Source organism: Protopterus annectens, chromosome 13.part0, assembly GCF_019279795.1.
Source record: "Protopterus annectens isolate FY-2018-M chromosome 13.part0, PAN1.0, whole genome shotgun sequence".
In the NCBI taxonomy this organism is placed as follows: domain Eukaryota; kingdom Metazoa; phylum Chordata; order Ceratodontiformes; family Protopteridae; genus Protopterus; species Protopterus annectens.
In genome coordinates this window covers 652,159,021-652,181,180 of record NC_056747.1, presented here as the reverse complement: position 1 = coordinate 652,181,180, position 22,160 = coordinate 652,159,021, and the positions used below count along the sequence as shown (strand labels likewise).

General features: G+C 39.0%; 1 protein-coding gene across 3 annotated transcripts in view; it reads right to left on the bottom strand.

Moving 5' to 3' along the window:
- Nucleotides 1-22,160, bottom strand: part of TENM1 (teneurin transmembrane protein 1) — a 3,721,864-nt gene that overhangs the window by 1,740,376 nt on the left and 1,959,328 nt on the right. The gene's annotated exons all lie outside the window — the stretch shown is intronic.

The window sequence follows — 22,160 nt, the reverse complement described above, 5'->3', positions numbered from 1 at the left end:
TATGTAAATGTGAACTCGCTCTGATTTGCAGAGGTATATATATGCTTGTTAATTATCACGTTTGAACGAATAATGCATCTAGGAACCAGTGGCCAGGAATACTACTGGTATATGCATATTTGTTGGCATCATATATATATATATATATATATATATATATATATTAAATCAAAATGTGAGCAAGCTGTTGTTATATATGCAGATGGCTACATAGATTGAGCCAGACAATGGCAGCAAAAATGTGTTATATACACATACACGTATCTATCTATCTAGATATATCTATGTTTATCTTTCTCGCTCTCTAGCTATATATATATATATATATATATATATATATATATCTAGATATATATATATATATCCTACTTCTGAGATGTCAAGAATTTTGTGAAATGTTTGATATTTGTTTTATACGGTTAACAACAACAACAACATGGTTGGTCTGTTCATCATAAAACTTTTAGTTTTCTGGCAAATCACTGAGGACTGATGTTTCATATCCTTCAGAAAATGCATGCCAACACAACAATTGTTATTTTAGCAACTATGTTTCTAAGGACAATTAAAATCTGTCCCTGATTTTGGGTCTTTGACCCCTCCCCCACATTATATTTGTCTTTATGCAGAACACATGCACTAAGAGGTTGAGAGGAATGCCCTGTAGACATCTATATATATATATATATATATATATATATATATATATATATAGCGAGAGAGAGAGAGATGGATTAAATTAGGTAGCTATTTTTAATTGTTTTTATTATCTTCTGAATTCTGTCCTCTTATTTTTGCCTCCAGTTTGGTTATTGTCTAGGAAAGTAGTGTGTCAGCAATTGGCCTTGGAACCCTGTCTGACATTTTGCATATAGTTCTCGACTGTTTAGTGTTAAATGGTACTTCAATTCTCAATTAGCTACTATTGATTAGAAAGCAGTTTCTCTTATAATTGCCTGTGGAAATCCTTTAATTAGGATCTTGGCCTGTGTGCTGCACCAAGCAAAGATATACAGGTCTGCTCTTCATCCTGTTATGGAATTCACTCACGGACAGGGGATACGGCAGCCAAGTAATTTCCCGGCACCTTTGCTTGCTAATCTTCCAACTTCTACCAGGACACATATATGTTAAATCTGCTGCCATATTAGATTAGATGTACTTTCTTAGCATTTCTTGTGATACCTGGTGGACCAGTATCAAGATGTTCTCTGTGGTCAACAGGAACATTCAAAGTGTAACAAGCTACAACTTAGCAGCTGCTATGAATGCTTTATGTCAGAGCAATTTCTCAAAGATGATTTAAACATCATGCAGCTGCAAGTTATATTTTTAAAGTTTATAAAAATATCAAGTACAGTGAAGAACACAGACTCTTGTTGCTTTTATAGGTATGATATGACTGTTTACTTCCGTGTCTCTAAATGGTGATGAGTACAATGTAGTCAGTTGTTTGAAGGCAAATTACTGTTTGCTCACCCTGAAATAAGTCCCAGTGGATATACATTTATTTCATAAAGAAATCACTTCTACTACTTGAGAATCTCAACACCAGCCAAAGCCCTCATGATGTTAATACTCATTGTAGCATTTCATGAGTGCTGGGTTTGTGAAATTTTTGGCATGATTCCAGACGTCAGTTAAGGGTCATGACTCCTTCCTGAAGATTTAAAGATCTTGTAGTCTAAGATCACACTCAGACTAACAGGTTTAATAACAATACATACAGTGAAATTAAAAAAAAATTATGTAACTAAAAACACCATTGGGGGAATTCATAAAGGTTACCACACTTTCTGAATTCAACAGCAGCCTTACCACAATGTGTGTGCCAGTTACCTCAAGTATATACATAGTGTACACTTTGTGCTAACATTTATGAATCCAGCCCTATGTATCTCAGTGTAAACCACTACTATATTCAAGCCCTTCTTGTATGCATATGAATAACATGTTTACTTAATTAAAAACAACACTATTTATTTTAATTGTATGTTACAAGCAACAAAAGTGTCATTAGTTCACTGCAGTTAGCAAATTCATTGTGAAAATTAAAATTATTGTATGGAATAAAAAACATCACTTCAATATGTATATAAACTGCTCAAATTCCCAGTAACTTACAACTCACAAATATGTGTTACACCAAATATATGAAAACAGGATATAGTGACAAGCACTACTGTGGAGTACTGGTAAGTAAAAAGGAAAATCCTCTGTTATGAGTTCAAGGCCTTCACAAGTTAATCTTCTTGAGAGTTGACCATAAATGGCTCCCTAATGAAATGATGGCACTTGAGTGCCAAAATCTAATAATGACTAAAATACCAGAGAAAAGTGAATCTCAAAAATCATTCTTCTTCTTAAAACTTCTTTTTTGGGGGGGGCAACCCCCCCCCCACACACACACACACACATACACACCCTAAACTTATATATAACAATTCTGAGATTGCTATACATCAGAGAAAAGGGAATATTCCAAGAAATGGCATCTTGGACTTGGTACATGTAAGTTTTTTCTTTTGACCATTCGGTCTCTGCATTTTGAGATTCATTCTAGCGGGTCCCAACATTTCAAATGGTTACCACCAGAAGTATTATACCAGTGAGTGGTAGTGATGCCAGGTGATAATCTATGGATGTCGATAAGCACAGTAACATCACTGGCTCAGATCTATCTTACATTGATATGCCTGGCCTACTGCACACTTTAAAACTGTGGCTACTCTGTCAGTGTAGCAGTACTGCCGTCAGTCACAGGTTTACAAATGAACGGGCCATTCAACAAAAACACAATGCTATGTTATGTGCACAGCACTTGAAGCACCTGACTTTGGCAGTAGTGTGAATGATTAGAACTGGACTTAAAATGCAGGCAGGTTAAGTGAAAGCTCATGCTTCATAGTTTTCCATGGCCATGACACCTGGAAAACAAACGTTTTTCTGTGACTACAGGGGTTAGGGCTACAGAACAATAATCAGCATTCTCCATTCAAGGGTTTGATCCCTCATTTCTTACTTGCATGCTGTATGACTGATCGTACCCAGAACAAATCTTTCAGGTCTGACTTGATATAGATATTTGACCACTGAGTCTTAGAAAGTGAAAAAAAATGCAATGCAGTGCCTTTCAATTTCAGAGTCATTACTTCCCTATGTAACTTTTTTGTTGTTCACACCGACTATAGCAACAGCCTGGCGCACTCTTCAGTCTTCATTTTATTAAAATAATCTTAAATCTTCTGCAGAAAAAAAAAGACACTACCTCATTATATTCTTCCACTAAAATTCAATATAAACATGCATACAGAATTATAAAGAACAGAGGAAATCACAAAAAAATATTGTAAGTATCTGCTAGTTATCCCAGTGGCCTTCTATAGTCATTTCTGGCAAAATTGATTTTGTAGAGATACAGAATGAAAGAATAACACTAAACTTTTCTTGATGAAAAATAACAACAAACCTATGAATCCTATGGATGAAATAGTTTGCTCAGCTAATCAGTTTCTGGCTTCCAATGACCTCTCAAGTTTTCAAGACCTGATCAATAAGTAGAAACGCATTAGTACACAAACACAGTTTATAGACAGACACCATCATCCTGCAAAATGCTCCCTTCCTGAAAAAGCATATGGATGGATGTAAATTAATAACTTACATTTATTGCACTGCTGCAATGATTAAGTGGATCATAACACATCATTTACTGTGGAAATTTTCTAATGCCAAAGACTAACAAGGCCAGATTATTTTGCAATATACTGGTTTTTGCTTTCATCGTCAATTATTAATTTGATCAAGTATCTATGGAAATGGAAAACACTCTTCTGAGATTTGACCAATTTTAAGGTGAAGATTCAGCTCTACTGTGTAATATATGCCTCTTTAAACCAATCCTGTATGCAGTCATACATTTCCAGTCAATTAGCTATCATCCATCCATACAGCCAGCTAGCCAGCCAGCCAAACATTTTTTGATAGCCTGCTTTATCCTACTAATGCCCTTTAGTTATTTTGTTGAACGTTTTACTGAAGTTATTTTTTTACATAATATGTGCATATTCATCACTTTCATGGTGTATACTGCAGACTAAAAGTGAAACACATTCTAAAGGTTATTTATGTATGTTTCGCACCTCAGGGGCATCATTTTGCAGACAGTCACTGCTCAAAATGCCAAGTGCTCTGCACGTCACACCAGTCTAAGATAATTTCCCAGGTTAAATCTGGTAACAACTTTATGCCAATATTGAGTAGCCAACCCACTCCTCAAAATGAAAGTTAAACCAAAAGATTAACCAACCTGTTTTTTTTTTACAAGTAAAAAATTTTTAAAGCAAGTCACCCCAACTTGGATCCAGTAAATGATAATCACAGCCACAGAGCCTTGTGCCTGTAAAAGGCTGGAGCAGATCTGTTTATTACTGACATATTGTTAAAATATAAGTAAACATGCACACCCACTTACTCTACTGCCCTCTCACTGTTCACATGCATTTCACCAGTCATATAGTTACTTCCCGCTTATGGTTTGGATGCTAGTCTTTATTCATAGGTGCCTTCCTTCCATTTTGAATAATTGCTCTTTTCCTTTATGGCCCATGCAGAGCATTATCTGTGCTTTAAATGAGGGACGATGAATCTAAGACAATGTACAGAGACAATGTAAAGAATGCGTGGCCAAAGAGAATACACACACTGGTCAAAAAAAACAATGTCAGGCGAGCTCCAAAGAGCAGTTGCATTCACTATATTAAAATGGGCTCCACACTGGTAGTCCAATCTGTTTCATAGCATACTCAGGCAAATGGCAGATGTCTTTTGATGATAGCATTTACTAGTATTCATTATTATTAAATACAACTGGCATTAAAATGTAACTGTTTAATACTTATGAATAAGGTAAAGCATATGTTGCATCATCTTTAAATGCTAAAAGTAAGCAACAAACAGAATTGCAAAATGTTCACAAAATCACCATCAATGTTAAATGAATCACTATACAACACAACTTAAGTCATTTATGACATTTCTCTCACAACTATCCCTTCCACTATTCTATACAGTAGCCAATTTTCTTGTGCAATGTATAAAGATGCACTTACTTCTCACTCTTCTTTATGTTCCTACTTTAATCTACACAAAGAGACTGAAACACAGATGTGATGTAAATATTTTTATTGGGCCAACACAGGTTTTGCAATTACTTGAGCTTTTGAGCTGGCAAGAGTCCTTCGTCAGGAGTTATTAAGTTACTGATGTTAAGCACAGTACTTATATATTCACTTGTGCCTGGAAAGGGAAGTACATCATTTATTTTCAATTGGTTAGAAAAGAAATCTTGAAAAATGCTAGTGTGAAAAAAATGCAGCTTATACTATACCTTGGGGACCTGCAATGTGTGTGTGTGTGTGTGTGTGTGTGTGTGTGTGTGTGTGTGTGTGTGTGTGTGTGTGTGTGTCTGTGAAAGAGACAGAGGACAGATACTGAAGAACAAGTTTACAGCATGCTATAAAAAAATCAAAGTGTGACATATTACATTACAGTTAATATTCATTTAGCTGAAAATATAACACTCAAGGCTGCTCTGACATTTAATGAGACAATAAATCTCTAAACAAAAGATGTGTAGGGAGATTAGTTAAATCCAGGGAAGGAAAACAAGAAGTTATAATATGTTAAATTGTTAGTATGTCTAAACATGTAATCTTTCTGAGATATAGGTTTTGGTTGACAGAAAATATGAATTAGCAATAATGTCCTTTTCACAATGATGAGAAATGCAGAGACTACCAAGAGAAGCTGGTGTCATTTTCCTTATCATGGACCTATATGTACGAAGCATCATGTACGACTTAGAGTTGCCTGTTGATGTCTGCTTCTACATTATAGGTTCATAGGTAGGAACTAGGCTATCAGCCCAAGGGCCTAAGTAAGCCTAGCTAACAAGGTTCCCTGGCTTACGCCACCCAAGAAAGCTAATTTCCTGTGCCGAGACAGTCAGTGTAGGGCATCTGTTTGATTCCAGTAATCCTCTTTGTGAGGTACTTCTCTGGCCTTTCCGGCTGCTGCAGATGTCTTGTGAGGTACATTCCAAAAGGGGCGTTGTACTCTATAACAGGTCTAATGAGTGCCGAGTAGAGGGGAATAATACCTCTTTTTTCCTGGATGAGAACCCTTTTGTGATGAGGTGTGCCACATAGAAGGATTTCCTGGCTACTGTGGCGATGTGATTATCAAAGGAGAGACTACTCTCCATCTGGGTCCCAAGGTCTCTTATCACACATTCGGCATTAAGTAAATTGCCATTTATGTGGTAGTTCATGGGTATAGAGTTTTTACCAAAGGGGATGACAATGCACTTTTTGGCACTGAGCTTGAGGCCATGCCTCTGACACCAGGCATCTGTCTGAGTGAGGCCCTTCTGTAGGATGTCCACAACATTTGGGGACTCTTCTATGGCTCCTAGTTTGCAGTCATCTGCAAACTTCATTAGCCAGAGGCTTTCTTTGTTAGTCTATACTTCTGAGAAGTAGATACCAAACAGGAGAGGTCCCAGGACTGAACCTTGTGGTACTCCACTTGTTTTTGGTTTGAAGTCAGATTTGGAGTCTGCAACTTTTACAGTGTGGGTTCTGTCAGTGAGCCAGTTGGCAACCCATCTTGTGACATAGGGATTTATACCTAGTTTAGTGAGTTTAGCTATAATTCAAGAATGGGGGATGGTGTTTAAAGCCTTGGCGAGGTCAAGATAAGCTGTGTGAACCACCTTACCCTCGCCTATGGCTTTGGTGACTGCCTCAAAAAAGTCAATCAGGTGCAGGAGGCATGATCTGCCTTTCTCAAACCTGAACTGGGTGGGGTCCAGAGTTTGGAGGTTACCAATGTCTTTGTTTATGAGTTCCATGATGATACATTCCATGTCCTTGCAGACCAGGTTCATCAAGCTAATAGGGCGATTGTTCCCAGGATCAGTGGTGGCTCCCCCTTTGTGGAGTGGGATAACTGTTGCTGTGTGCCATTCAGTGGGCACAAAGCCTGACGTGAGACTATGATTGAATATGGTCCTTAGGTGGGGAGCCAGTTCACTATGAATTTCGTGTAAAATGCAGCCTGGGATGCTGTGTTTTTGGTTTTAGAGACTGCAGCTTTTACCTGTATAAATGTGATTGCAGGAACTCTGCATTCTTCCTGTATAGATATGGGCTCTTTAGGGTGTGAGAAGGGGGTAAAGTTAGCACTGAACGTATCTGCCAGGATGTTGGCAATATCAGCTGGTTCTGTAATTTTCATGCCGGTGTGCTGTAACTCAGAGCAGATCTGGGTGTTGACATTGAGATTTTTGACATAGCTATAGAATGCTTTGTGGTTGCCCTTAGAATCAGTGGTGAGTTTGTTTTTGTAGCTAGCTTTGGAGGATCTTATAAGGGTTCTCAGCTTCTTACTGTGGCTGACCAGGGAGCTCCTCTACTCATGGGATTTTACTCTCTTTTGCAACAGTTTCTTCCTTCTGTTGTAGAGTTTGTTTATGGCAGGGGACCATCAGATTGGCTTCTTTTTTTGGAGGATAGTGTATGTTTGAGATAGCATGATCCATGCACTCATGTAAGTGCTTATAGAGTGCATTTGTGTAGGATTCAGCAGTCGTAACTGTATTGTCCATCTGCATGGGTGTCATGAAGTCCACCACTTCTGTCTTAAGAAGCATGAAGTTGGCTCTGGAGAAATTTTTTACCATGGTTTCCTTAATGGTGGGTGGGGGTGGGATGTAGATATCTAGGGTGATTAGCTTATGGTCAGATCTGACCAACGAGGAGTTGACTTCAGGTGTGGAACACCGGTCACTCATGTTGGTAATGATTTGGTCTAGGATACTGCTGCCCTTGATGGGGGTGTGGATAAGTTGATCCAGGGCATTGGAATTTATGAATTCCAGAAAGCGTTGAGCAAAGGAGTTGGTACATGAGTAGTTTTCCCAGTTAATGGTGGGGTAGTTGAAATCGCCCATTATTAGGGTATTTGGTTAAACCCTAATATTTTCCATTATATCAAGAAAAGAGGAGTGGGAATCCTGTGGCATGGTGGGGATCTGTAGCAAGCTTCAATTTGGATTGCAGTTTTGCCCAGAGTTAGTTGCACTTGGATAACCTCGGATGCATTATGTTGCGCAACTAGCCTGGAGGTGTGGATATCCTTAATGAATATGGACACACCTCCGCCTTTGGTGTTCTGGTCCAGGTTAGATGGCCAAAAAGTGTGGTATGAATTATAGCCTGGTAATGTAGGGGTGCTCTCTAGAGCCATGAACCAGGTCTCAGTCACTGCACAGATATCGATGTTCTCCATTTTAAGGAGTGTCTTGAGTGAGTGCATTTTGAGATTTAGACTTTTAGCACTGAGTAGCATTACCCTCAGTTTTTGTGTGCCTGTTCATGTTATGGTGGTGAAGTTGTCATTTGAACCTTGCCTAAAAAGGCACTATAGGGGTGGCAAGACCCTTAGCCAGTATCCGGAATCCCAAGGGTGACAGTGCAGGCCATCTCTGGCAAAGCATCATGGTCTGTTGACGATGTCATCCCGGGCAGACAGATACTGGATCCCCGTAGAATGACACCAGAAGCTTAGGCAATTGTTGAAGTCAATCATTTTGTTCTTGTACTACGGTATCATTCTGGGTGATGGCAGGATGCTACTCAGGGTAGGGTCATACCTGCCTGGGCTACAAGATTGGGGAGCTCTTCCATGTCTCTTCTCATGTAGTCAGGGAGGTGTGTCTCAAGTCATTCACTCCGGCATGGACAATGACAGAGTCGTATTTGTACTTGTTGTGGAGTGACTTGAGTGCATGCATTATGTGGTGGATCCTGGCACCCGACAGGCAGCTGACTGTAATTTCCTCCTTGTTCAGCCTGGTGAGTGGGACATCAGTGTGCCTGACTATAGAGTCACCTATGACTGAAGTGTTGGGTACATTGTCTTGCCTTAGGAGCTGTTGTTGGGTGGCACACTTGTGTTGTGAGCTATGTGTCACTTTGGTTGTGTCTGGTGTTTGTTTGTGTTTCAGCTTCGGAGGTCCTTGTTGCTTGAGCAGGTTAATGTTAAGGGCCTCCGCATATGTGGGTTTAGTGTTGCTATGTGTGGGTTTTGAAGGGCTATGAGTTGCTTGAGGTGTAGTGCAGGTGTTAACCTCTTCCTCTTGACTGCCTAGCACAATCTTGGCCAGAGAGAGCTTTGCTTCCAGTTTGGCTATGTAAGTGCATCTCTCGCAGGTTGTAGTGTTGGGTGGTAGGAGGAGAGGGTTGTCTGTGTACATGAGGCAGTTGCTGCATTGCCCCAGTATGTCCAGATTCACCAGGTGGACAGGAGAAATCACTGGAAGCTGATCCTTGGACATGCCTGTTTAGGTGCTTTTTTTGTAAAGTATAAGAGCTATTTTCCCTTACCTTTGCAAGGTACTTTGTAATTATAGGCTGTTTAGTGCCTACGATTAATTTCTCCTTATTGACAAGGAGAGTTGAGTGCTTGTATCAGTTTCAGGCTTCTTAGTGCTTTCTAGCATGTTCTAGAGCAAGTGCTAGTCACAGGGGTTCAGATTTTAGTGCTACTACTGAGAAACCAACTAGTTCTAAGGGAAAATTTGAAGAGCAGACTTTCTGGCCCCTGGAATAGTTTAACTGAAGCCTCGCAGTGCTGCACGATGTGAAAAATGTGCAAACACATGCATTTTTAAGCCAGAAAGTAGAAAGGAATAAAAATCAGCCCAACAAGGCTAAATTACAATTTCAGAGCTGGAAACCACTCCTCTAGTGTTAGATAGGCAGTACAATGCTCACCACTCCCACTGGTAAGCAGTAGGACTTCCCTCTACCACAGCAAGGTCTGGATAGCTCTAAACACAGAAAATAAAGTCCTGAGACAAGCAAAGCCTGGGTTCTGGACTCGCTAGGAAAGGTGGGAAATGAGCAAACAAGATAGTTTTTTTTTTTTGTTAAAACAGGCTAAACAATGCAACAATATACTAAATAAACACAGAAAAGGCTAACACACTTGTGTGTGAAGTCCTAAACAGTAAATGCAATTAAAACTCTACAAAATTAGTAATTTAAAACTTTTTAAATGAAGCAAGGCAAGTGCACAACTGAAAATCGATTTAAGAGGCAGTAATACAGCAGAATAAGTAGCTAGTCTACATATACAGAGAAGTCTATATATACAGAAAAGCAGCTAAAACACACAAACAATTCAGATGCAGTGCAACCTAGACCACTTGAGTTACAGCAATATTAAGGCAAATACAGTTATAATAAATGCTCTAAAAGTGGTACACTTAGGCATTTTGTTTTATTATATAAACAACTGTTTGCAGTGCTGGCCTTGCACCGAGTGGCTGATGTATGGAGCAATGCTGGGGTATATTGCAAAGCTCTCAACTTAATGGAGGCTCATATGGTCATGAGCTTTGAGTACTGATCAGAATGACAAAATCATGTATACAACTCGCAGTAATGAAGTTTTTCTCAGGGCAGCTGGGTTCAATCTGCATGGTAGAGTGAACGGGTAAGGAATCCATGAATATCTCAGAAATGCCACCACTGTTCCTACAAACTAAGGATAATAACTTGAGGTAGTCTGAGTACCTTGTGGGGAAGCCCCTGTGCACTGCTTGCAGGCATAGTAATAGACACAGATCCCTGGGAGCAGGTCCTGAAGCAGACCCAGGGCAAACTGGAGGGATTATATCTTTCATCTCACATGGAAATCCTTAAGTATCCCAAAGAATAAGACAGAGACAGTTTGTCATAGGGAAGTGTGGCCTTCCCTCCTTAGCTTTCTGCCAGCAGAAGTAGTTTAGAAAATAAATGGATGCATCCTTCATGTGTACGTATCAATACAACTCTGAGCAGATTGCCGAACTTGGCCAGTATCTTAAGTTACTGAGTCATATATGAAACAAGTCTTGTTGGAGTTAAAAAAAAAAAATATATGCTCAGTTTAATTTTTGGGTCTATAATGGTACATTGCAAAGGAAACAATGGATTATACATAGTTAAATTAATGTAAATTTATTCATAAATTAATGGAACAGAACTGAAGACAGCAAATGCCTCAGACAGATTGCTACACACAGGTTGATGCTGCTTAAATAAAATAAATAAACCAGAAAACTTTTCATGCTTAACAAAAAAGCCCATCTTAAGCTTTCATCTCAAGATGCAGGGCCCCACAAAAATGTTTGAAATCTGGTACTTATGATGAGTACGCACTACGCAAGTATTATCAAATTGCTCAGTGGAACTAGGTATTCATGCATGTTTTAATACTGCAATCTCATATTTTGCCACCAGAAGGCATCAAAATATTAAATAAATGGTCAGTAATAATACATATAAATGAATATTTTATATTCTACTTTTAAGATACAAGTTTTAATTCAATTCAGTACCTTTGAAAAATAAATCCAATAGCCTTCTTTACCACTTAACATTAAATCCACTTTACCAGTCCACTTAATCAGTATTATGCCATTATCAAATTTAATCTCAAGCAGGGAATCATTAAAAATCATGAAAGAGAGAAAAAGAGATGCTGCACACATACCTCTCAACTGTCCAGATTTTTGCCTCATATTTTTGGTCTGTTCCTCATAAAATTTGAGTTTTTCTGGCAAATCACTGGATGATCTGAGGACTGAAGTCACCAAATAATGCTATACATTTGAGTTTCAGACTTCAAATCCTTCAGAAAATGTATTTTAACACAAACTCTTGTTACTCTATCAACTTTCTAAGTTTATAAGAGCAATATTTAAAATCTGTCCCTATTTTTGGGCCTTTGTTGCCCATTTTGTTAGGCTTTGTCCAGATTTTTTGCACTAAGAGTTTGAGAGGCATAGCTGCACAGTGCTTTACAGACATGCTGAGTACTTGCAATACTGAGTGTTGTTCAAACTTTTAAAGACAAAAAGTATCCATAACAAGGAGTCTGTGCAACAGAGGAGGCATCCAACAGAACAGACTTCTGGTACTCATGGTACTGAACTGCTGAGTTATTCTTCATGTAGTTTGACTCTCACTGTGACTTGTAGTTGTAGAGGGTAATGCATTTCACCTACGTGTCTCATCATCCGTTATGGAAAGCTCCCAGATACACTGCCATCTCAGTGGCAAAAGGTGTGTCTCAGGTTACTGCAGTCTTTTCAGTAACAAAAAGTGTGCCACTGACTGCTTTTTTCTCTCTAAATATCATCACTCATCTCTAGTACATAGCTACTTGCATTACCATATGCAAAACCAAGCAGGGCATGTACAACCCATTTAGGAATAGCAAGAAAGAAGTGGTACTCTGTGCACACAGTTTATAACATGGTCTTGTTTATCACCTATGAATGTTGGAGTGCATCACTACTTCTCTATTCCTCTGCTACCCTGCTTTTCACTAGACTATCTTGGGGACCAAGAACTTTCACATGCCACTTGCCCAGCTCCATGCAAATTGACAGCATCAACCTTTACTCGTACATGTAGACCCATTCCTATAACGAATTACCCTGTGCTACCTATCACATAAAAGAGCAAGTTAGCCATATATTGTACAGTCTTCACATACTTTCTTCTCCTTCTCATGAAATCTGCTCATTTCCACAGTCACCACCATTATTTTAACCCCAAGCATCCTTCATCAGCACTTATTAGTGCATCTCAGCAAGACCTACCCCCATCCCCCACATTAGTACTTTATCTCATCCCACCCTCAACACTCAATCAAAAGTTAGATTCAGACCTTTGTAATCACTTCACACACCTTTCTACCATCAACTTCATTTATTGTCAATATTCATACTTCTCCCTGCCTGACTTCTTATTCTTTCTTTCACATTTCCTCTCATTCTCTGTTTATATTGTCTAATCATAAATACACTCACTCCTACCAATAAAATAAAACACCTACACACACTTATTTGCAAACTGCTTCCTCTCTCCTCTTCACTAATCCCTTCATGATACCTTTCAGCTTTCTTTTCCTATCAAATTCACAACTAAACTTCCAAATTGCAGCTTTTACCAATTTCCCATTAATACTCACCCCACATACCCCTTACCATGTTTTCCAATGCGTACCCATCTGCAATGATTATTCAACATTTTATATCTCCTTGCACCTGGCCTATACCTATCCAAATGTTGCAATGGCAGCTTCTTATCCTAACCCCTCTTCTATTATTCACAAACCTAACTGCCCTTTCTTCAGCTCATCCTGACTTATTTACAACCTTATTCTCTACAGACTTTCTATAAAACAAAAAGCAAACTTATGCAGCTCTTCTGCTACCTCATCTGCCCCCTCCCCACACTTAAAATCTGTGGGGATACTCATCTAAACCCAGGTCCCCACCAGCCATCAAGGCTTGCCAAACTACCAGCACAAAACAACCTTCTCATTAGGCCAAGACTCTAAGACCAATAACCTGCGCATTTATAGTATTAACTTCAGAATCATTAGAAATAAACTCCCAGGGGTCTACACGTGGATTGCCACTTCATTCTTCTGACATCACAGTTATAACTAAAACCTGGCAGAAACAGGATATAAAACATAAGGAGCGCTTACTACCGTGGGATAACATGCTTAGATTCAACAGAACAAACAGAATAGCTGGCAGCATAGCAATAATCTACAATAACACTCTTCAGTTATCCCCCTCTACTTATATCCCCACCAGATACTAACACTGACAAGATTCTTGTGACCTCACAGACATAGTAATTGTAAGACGTCATGGATTATTGCCATCTATATGCCCCCAGGTAACAACATAGATACTACAGGGGAAATCCCCTCATGGGCTCCAGCAAATGCAATAGTATTTTATTGAATGGATGGATAACTGGAAATTCACTTCAGGGGTTCCACTTGTGTCCCTCTTGGATAGGGGAAATAAGTGCTGATTTTAGTGTCTGCTTGAACCACACACCCTTGGGAACATGGGTTGAACTTGGCTAGGCTTGTAAGGGCCCTGGGGGCCATTAGCCTAGCAGCCTTCTATGATCCTTTGATCTTATTTCCAGAAAAGTCCAACTGTGACAAGACAGCAGAGACCCTTTTTTACTGGAGTTCCATGCAAAGAAATCTCCACAACAGTAAGCTCACATAGTGAAATTTTAGTATGAGAAGATAGTATACAATTCAATTACTAACAACTGACAATGCTGTAAAAAATATAAGTTCCACAGCATTAATATTAGATGATGAGAAAGCACAAGAAGAATGTTTACAATTGTAGTTCAAATGGAGATAGCATACAATTCAATTATTTACATTATATACAAAAGGAAATAGTATACGATTTAATTATTTACATTTAATACAAAAGCAGATAGCATACACTTCAATTTACATTCGATACAAAAGGAGATATTATTTCAGCTGGGGCAGAGAGTCATCATCAGCAGCCCCCTTTTGCCCACTTTTTTCTACATGGGGTCAGGGTATTGTGTTAACTGTCGCCAACTCTCTGTATTCAGTGTTACATTCCTGCCTTCTTCAACTCTCAAGCCTGACTGTCACAGATCTTATTTCCCACAATCCATCCACCTCTTTGCTGGATGTCCTCGCTTCCTCTTATCTTCTTCCTGTCTGTCCCAAATCTTCCTCACCAGATTGTCTTCTGCTTTTCTGCAAATGTCCAAACCACCATAATCTGCTCTCTTTGATCTTTTCTGCAACTGGCGCTACCTTGGCTTCTGCTCTTATGTCCTTATTTCTTCATCTGTCCCACAGTGGGCATTCTACCACCCTTCTCAGGCACTTCGTTTTCATCACCTCTAGCTTCTTCAACTGTTCTACCTTTACTGCCAAGGTTTCTGTACCATACAGTAGTACTGGCCACACCACTGTCATGTGCACCTTACTTTTCAGCATCTTTGGCATTCTTCTGTCATAGACTACACCAGACACTCTATGCCAGTTGGATGCAGCCCCTCCGATTCTAGTTTTGACCTCTTCATTCAGACTTCCCATCTCCTCATCCACCCTTCCCAGATACTTGTACCTGTTTACCTGTTTCACTATCTTCCCTTCTATCTCTGTTCTCAGCTTCTTCTGATTTCCCCAGTTTGCTGCCATTACCACTGTCTTTTCTGTGCTTAGTTTCATTCCATGTGCTTTCAGTTTTGCATTACATTCTCCTATCCTTTGCTGAAGTTCTAGCTCAGAGTCTGCCTGTAATGCCACATCGTCTGCATACAGCAACTTTGTTAATCTGCCCCCTCTGACCTGTTGGCTAATGTAGACCATCACCAGTATGAACAGTAGTGGGCTCACAGCTGAACCCTGGTGTACACCCACTCCCACTGGGAACCCCTCTGTGAGGCCGAACACTGTTCGTACTTGAGTCATTGGGTCCTTGAACATAGCCTGCACTAATTCTACCAATGTTTCTGGGACTTTAAACCACTGCAGTACTGCCCAGATTAGTTTTCTTGTGACCTTCTCATATGCTTTCTCCAAGTCTAGGAATGGCCAGATGGACTCTCCTCATCTCCAGCTTCTTCTTAAGTATCCATCTCACTGCAAACATCGGGGCAAAGAGTGATAGCATACAATTTTATTTATTTACAGTTGAGACAGCTTTAATAGTAATATAAACAAGTTTTGTTCAAACAAGATATAAAATAGTCATCAATTATTTATATTTCAGCCACAGCAGGTGTAGTATATTCATGGGGCTGGGAATAACGTGATCCCTACTAAATATAATTTTATGTGCAGAGGAATAAACTGATTTACAAATTGTAAGTGGATTTCTGTAATTGTGAAAATGAGTCCTCAGGTAAATGTTGAAGAGCTTTAGATTAGTGTTTTAGTGCAAAAGTATTCCAACATTTAGTAAAAAATACAGATTACAGAGCAGCGCCATATTTGTTATTCATGTTCTGAGGTTGGAGAAGTAACTAGTCCTGATAACAAGGAGCTCTGTGTGGAGAGTACCAGGTAATGACAAATTTCATTGTGGGACATTTGGGTAATAGAAGACATAGTGAACTAATATGAGTTGAACGTAGTTGAGCAAGTTTGAAAACTCCATCTTATTTAATTGAGAAACATCATACAAGAAATTATAATACTAGGGAGACTCAATGTAGACAAACAAACTATTACAACATTACTCCAAAAATAACATAAACAATTTATTAGGCTTCAGTCAACTCATCTGCACTTCTAGATACAATAAAATCCATACTTAAAGCTACACAATCAACTTGATACTCACAAACTCACCAAACATTATTCTTGTTTCTGGCTCCCTTCCTAACTCCTTAAGTAATCACTTCCTTACTTTTACAGTTAGGCAGCTAAACTCCACATTGAAGCACCACTACTAAAATCTAATACAAAAATTCACATCTTACCATAAAGATGCTTTTCAGGGCAGCAGGGCCAGCCTTATGCATAGGCAAAGTAGACAACCACCTAAGGTGTCATGCTTGGAATGGTTGGAAGGACACTTTTTTCAATTTATTTTTAGAGCAACAAAATACATTATTTAATTTGCTCAAAAAATAAATAAAATGTGGTACTCAGTTTAACAAGACACTCCATCCCATCAGTGGAACAGGTGCTCCAGTGGAGGGGTGCTTAACTTTATTTGATCATTCATGTTTAGTCAAACAGTGTCACATGAGATGTGAGCATTCTAAGGTGATGAATCAGGGACAATAGTTTAAATTAGTAGGCTCAATGTGGTAGCACTGTTGAGTGTCTGCATCAATGTGATGCTTATATATAGGGTCTATATCAGAACATCGAATGATTAAAATGATGAACTCTCTAAACAGCGAAAATGCCGGCCCTCAAAGTGCTTTTTTTGAGATCGCAGTACAGTGAAGAGCAGCATATTTGCCCCTTTCTCACTGTAGTGCAATCTCGGAGTTGGAATATATATTTAGTAGGGGGTGTGGGGGGCACAGCCCTCCTCAACAATGAGTTCAAAGTCTGGCATTTTTGCTCTTTAGAACATTTGTGATTTTAATCATTCAATGTTCTTATATAGACCCTCTCTCTCTCTCTCTCTCTCTCTCTCTCTATATATATATATATATATATATATATATATCAATAGATATACATACACACATACACCCACACAAAACTCTAATGTCCGTTTTTACTGATCAGTTATATCTTCAGCCTGGGAGTGGAGGTATTTATTGATATTTCTTGGTTTAAGCCAATATTTAAATGGAACTCTGCAAGACAGAAAGTAGTGATTGAAGTAAGAATATTTTTTTCCAGTTATGCTGGCAGTGATCAACCAGATAATTTTGTAATATTTATAGTGATTTGTGTGGAATACTTTAATGTGTGTCATCTTATTTGTGTGGACTAGCAAAACTGAAACTTATTACGTGGCCATCGGGTCTATATTATATTTTCAAAAGCCAACAATATCGAAGCTGATATTGTCGACACGAGAATAGCGAAAGTGCACAACACTGAACATGTAAATGGAAATCTCTGTAAGGGGAGATTTCCATTTACTGCAATGTAGTGCGGTCTCAGAGTTGGTATATTTAAGTAGCAGGGGGGGTGCAGGGGGGCTTGCCCCCCTGCTTAAACCCATTAGGGTATTTTTTTTTTTTTTTTATAAGTTCGATGTTTGAAGACATCGACCATATGATGTTCGATGTTTTCAACCATCGATCTGATAAAACAGACCTGTGCTGTAACTGCTGGGCTGGGGTTGAGCATGCCTCTCAACTGTAGGCGATTCTGTCTGACAAGTACTTCGGGGAGAAAAAGTCATGGATTACACCTAATAATAATGACAATAATTAGAGTTATAAACTTATTTTGCTACAGGAAAAAAATGCATGTCATTTCACATTGCGTTATTCTGACAGTCCCCATGTTAACAGTACTAATATTTATAAAAGGTGCCCCTCATTTTTTTTTTCAGACTTGTGCCTGATTCTGGGGGTAAGAAGTTGAGAGCTAGGGGTTGGGTTTGGCTAGTTGAATGTAATTGATGCCTTTGTCCTTTGCTCAGTTTTAAGTAATCACTACTATCTGTCTTTGCAGGATTAGGGTGCATTTGAGAGAAGCAGGCTGAAATACTTAGGTTGACACCTGAAATGCACAGACTGAGCATGTATAATCACTGGGCTGGGAGGGGGAAAATGACTAACTGCATGCTGTTGTTTGCTTATTATTTTGACTTTGCAGGACTGGTGTGTTTTGTGTAAAGTGACTTGGAATATTTTAATGTGCGTCAAATGTTTGTTTGGAGCAAAGATGAAATGCATGACATGGCCATCCTCTTTTTCCATCACAATCTGACATCTGAATTGCACATAGATATGGCTATATTTGCTTGGTGGTAGTTGTTTGGATGAAAGTAAGTGATCTTCATGTTCAGATTACAGTCATTTCACAAAATGACTTGGGAGGGGGTTAAAATTCACTGCAGAACACCCCCACCTTCAGAGTTTTTGGAGGATGGTGGCTCACGCACCAAGGCTGTGTAAGTTGATTATGACACGGCTTTACTAGCCACTGAAGCTCTGGGAATTCTATGATGCATTTTATCTTTTTTTTTTGAGAAATGACTGTAAAGTGAGCAAGAGACTGTCTGACCTGAACATCTAATCTAAAAGCAGCCCTGGTCAGAGGTGTACACAGGTCACTGTAGCTGGTGTGGGGAGCTGCTGCAGATAATGTTCATTATTTCTTTAACTTTCCTCCCAAGCGTCAGAGGTCAGTATCTTGTGTTGGGCTGGGGACAGTGTAGTAATTGCTTCTTTAACATTCCTCACAAATGTTAGAGGGGTGCACAGAGCGTCACTGAGCTTTTACAGGAGCAGTGCAGGTATGCTTCATATATATGTAGCAGCTGTGACATGAAATATATGATTGAGACCAAGTGTCTCTTATATTTCATCCCGATCTAGAAAGTGACAACCTCTTTTAAGGGGGCATAGGAAGGCAGGTACTATTTATAGATATGATTTATATATCACAAGCATTTGTCTTCTATGTTTATTGTGTATTGTTATTTGGTTAACTTTGAGTACTAAGCCTTGGCTACATATTTTCCTTGAAATAAGAAACAGTATCATTGAATTTCTTTCTTTATGCATGATTTTTGTTCAGGTCATCGTTGAATCAAAAGGTTGGGAAAAAACATCTAAAATGCAGATCTGAGAATTTATAAACCCATGGCTTTTTGTGCTTAGCAGCCCCTAGACCCCAGCTTAATTTTGTTGTCATCATGGTCAGTTAGGGTGTGTTGAAATGATTCAGGGAAAACCAAAATTGCATTTCTTCCCTCAATCAGGATTTTTGTTCAGGCCATCACTGGATGAAAAGATTAAAAAAAAAAAAAAACGTAAAATGTGCCTCAAAGCATTTAGAACCCCCATGGCTTCTGGGGGCCTTGTGGTCCCCACTCCCCCAAACTTAATGCATGTATTTCTACTGCAGTAGGTACAGTGCAAGTCTTGGTTAGTTAGGGCGTGTTGAAAGAATTCAAAGAAAAACAAAGTGGAAGAAAAAGATTGAATTTCTTCCTTCAATAATGATTTTTGTTCAGGCCATCATTAGACGGGAAATGGAAAAAAAGTATTTTTTCCCCTCTAATAAGTAAATAGTTTAATAAAATGCAGAGTAATACAGACTATGAAAAAAGGGAAAAAAGTAACCTGGATAGTATGATTAGGCCAGGCTGGGTGCACTGGGTGGTGTGTGTGTGTGTGTGTGTGTGTGTGTGTGTGTGTGTGTGTGTTTCTGTCTGCCTGCGATGGTGGTGGTGGTGGTGGTGGGGGGGGGGGGGTAGAGCCCTTTTGCCTAGGGTGCCAGTTAACTTAAGGCTGACCCTGCTGGCCAGATTAAGATACATTAACTGGAACCACCTTCATTGCCCTTCTTTAAGGTGATGCTTTCACATACTTTAATGATGCACTCTGTCCCTCCTAAATGAGCATGCTCCACTAAGAAACAAAAAAACTAAAGTAAACCCTGCACATTGGCTAACTATAAAAACTGAAGTCATAATGAATAAAAGAGACACAGGGTCAAATATCTCGAAGCAAACTAAAACTCAGTCCGGCCTCCAAAACTATAAACAATATGAAAACCCAGCATCAAAATTGACAAAAAATATACTATACTTAACTTCCAATACACTGAGCAAAACAAGCCCAAACGTTTTCTGATCATACATCAACAGTCTTTTATCATGGCCACACTACCAACCAACCACATCTACTAACTACACTAATGAAAGCACTGCCGGCCAGTTCAAACACATTTCATTAACTCAGTAATTTCCTTCTTAAATAAATCTAACATCTGTAAAAGCTATCCCCTCCAGAATTAACAAATAATTGCAACAAATTTGATTTTTATCTTATCCTTACATCCACCATCAGAAAATCTATTCTCAAACTAAAGCCATCTACCATTTCATCAGACAATCTTCAGGCCAAGTTAGTAAACATGCAGCACACAACCTAGCTTACCAAGTCTGCATCCTAATAAACCAATACAGAAAACTATGTCCCTAAAATTTGGGGAAAAATTATATCCTACCCCTTCACAAAGGTAGCTCTATTATTGATATCTCCAACTGTTAGTCGACAGTCATTCACTCCCCCTATTTAAAGTCCAGTCCCAGCTAATTACATTTGTTACCACAAATGACTTACAAAGCCATAGCACTATAACAGCTCTACTCAGCTTTGGAATCCATCATTAACAGTAACACAGATGCAGGGAACTTAACAGCAGCACTTTTCCTTGATTTGTCAAAAGCTTTCAACACTGCATCTCACCAACAACTGCTCTACAGGCTTTCCTCCCTTGGACTTCAACAGTCATCTCATATCTGATTTTAAAGTTACCTCAGTGATAGACCAAGCTGTAAAATGGGGAAATGGCATCTCTCCATTCTTCTCAGTTTACATATGGGTGCCTCAAGGGGGTCTATATTAAAATCTCAAAGTCTGACAATATCAAATACAATATTGTCGGCACAATAATACAGAGAGCGCACTACACTGAACATTTAAACAGAAGATCTCCGTAGGGGAAGATTTCCATTTACTTCAATGTAGTGCATTCTCGGAGTTTGTATATTTAAGTAGGAGGGTGTTGGGGGTGTAGGGGAGTTGCCCCCTCCTGCCTACACAATATTTAGTTTTTTTTTTTTAATTTAGTATTTTTTTTTTTTTTGGTTTTGATGGTTTAAGACTTCGATCACTAAAGTTCGATCTCTAGTGATTCGAAGTTTTAAACCTTCGAGATTATAATATAGACCTGCCTCAAAGATCTATCCATAGTCACCTTGCTATTCAATGATTCCATAAATGAACTACATACCACACGTAAACATGCTACCATTATTCAGTATGTTAATGAAGCTGCACTCATCTGACTTCCAAATCCTCCAGCAACTTCAAACCCAAACATAGGAATCCTTCTTGTCCAATGAAATGCAACTCTCAGTTACTATTAAACCCTAAGACCACCAAACGTATTCTGTTCACACCTAAACAATACCCTAATGATAAATCTCTCTTTACCATTCCCTCTTCGTTCCAAACCAAAATTGAACCTGTTGCTCATGCCAAGCTCATTAGTGTTGTAATAGATGATGTCATGAAATTTGACCACCAAATAAAGTAAGGTAACAGCAAAATGCATAAAAAACTGGCACCCAATATCAAGATAGGCCTTATTTGACTCATCAGTCTAGACAAACCATTGCCTCTACTCTGCTGTTACCTACCTTTTTATATGCTGCTCGTATACTTGTCAGCCTGCAAGCTACCCAACTAACCATGCTAGAAAAATGCTACAAAATGCTATAACAGCTAAATTCACAGCTGATACAACTTATAGATCCTAACACTGCATGGTACTAAAACAGATAAATTGGGTAGAATCACCTCACTATGTAATATTCACAAAACTAAAAACTGTTTGCAACCTGCAAAATGACAAACACAATATCAACATCGTAGAATATGAGCTGTGCCTCCTGTTATGCACAGCATGCAAATCTACCACAATCAAGCACTGATTCAGAGGCTCAGCCAATGGAGCTATTGCAACATCTGGGGGCTACTGCAACGACTGGGCCACACTGTGCAGCAGGA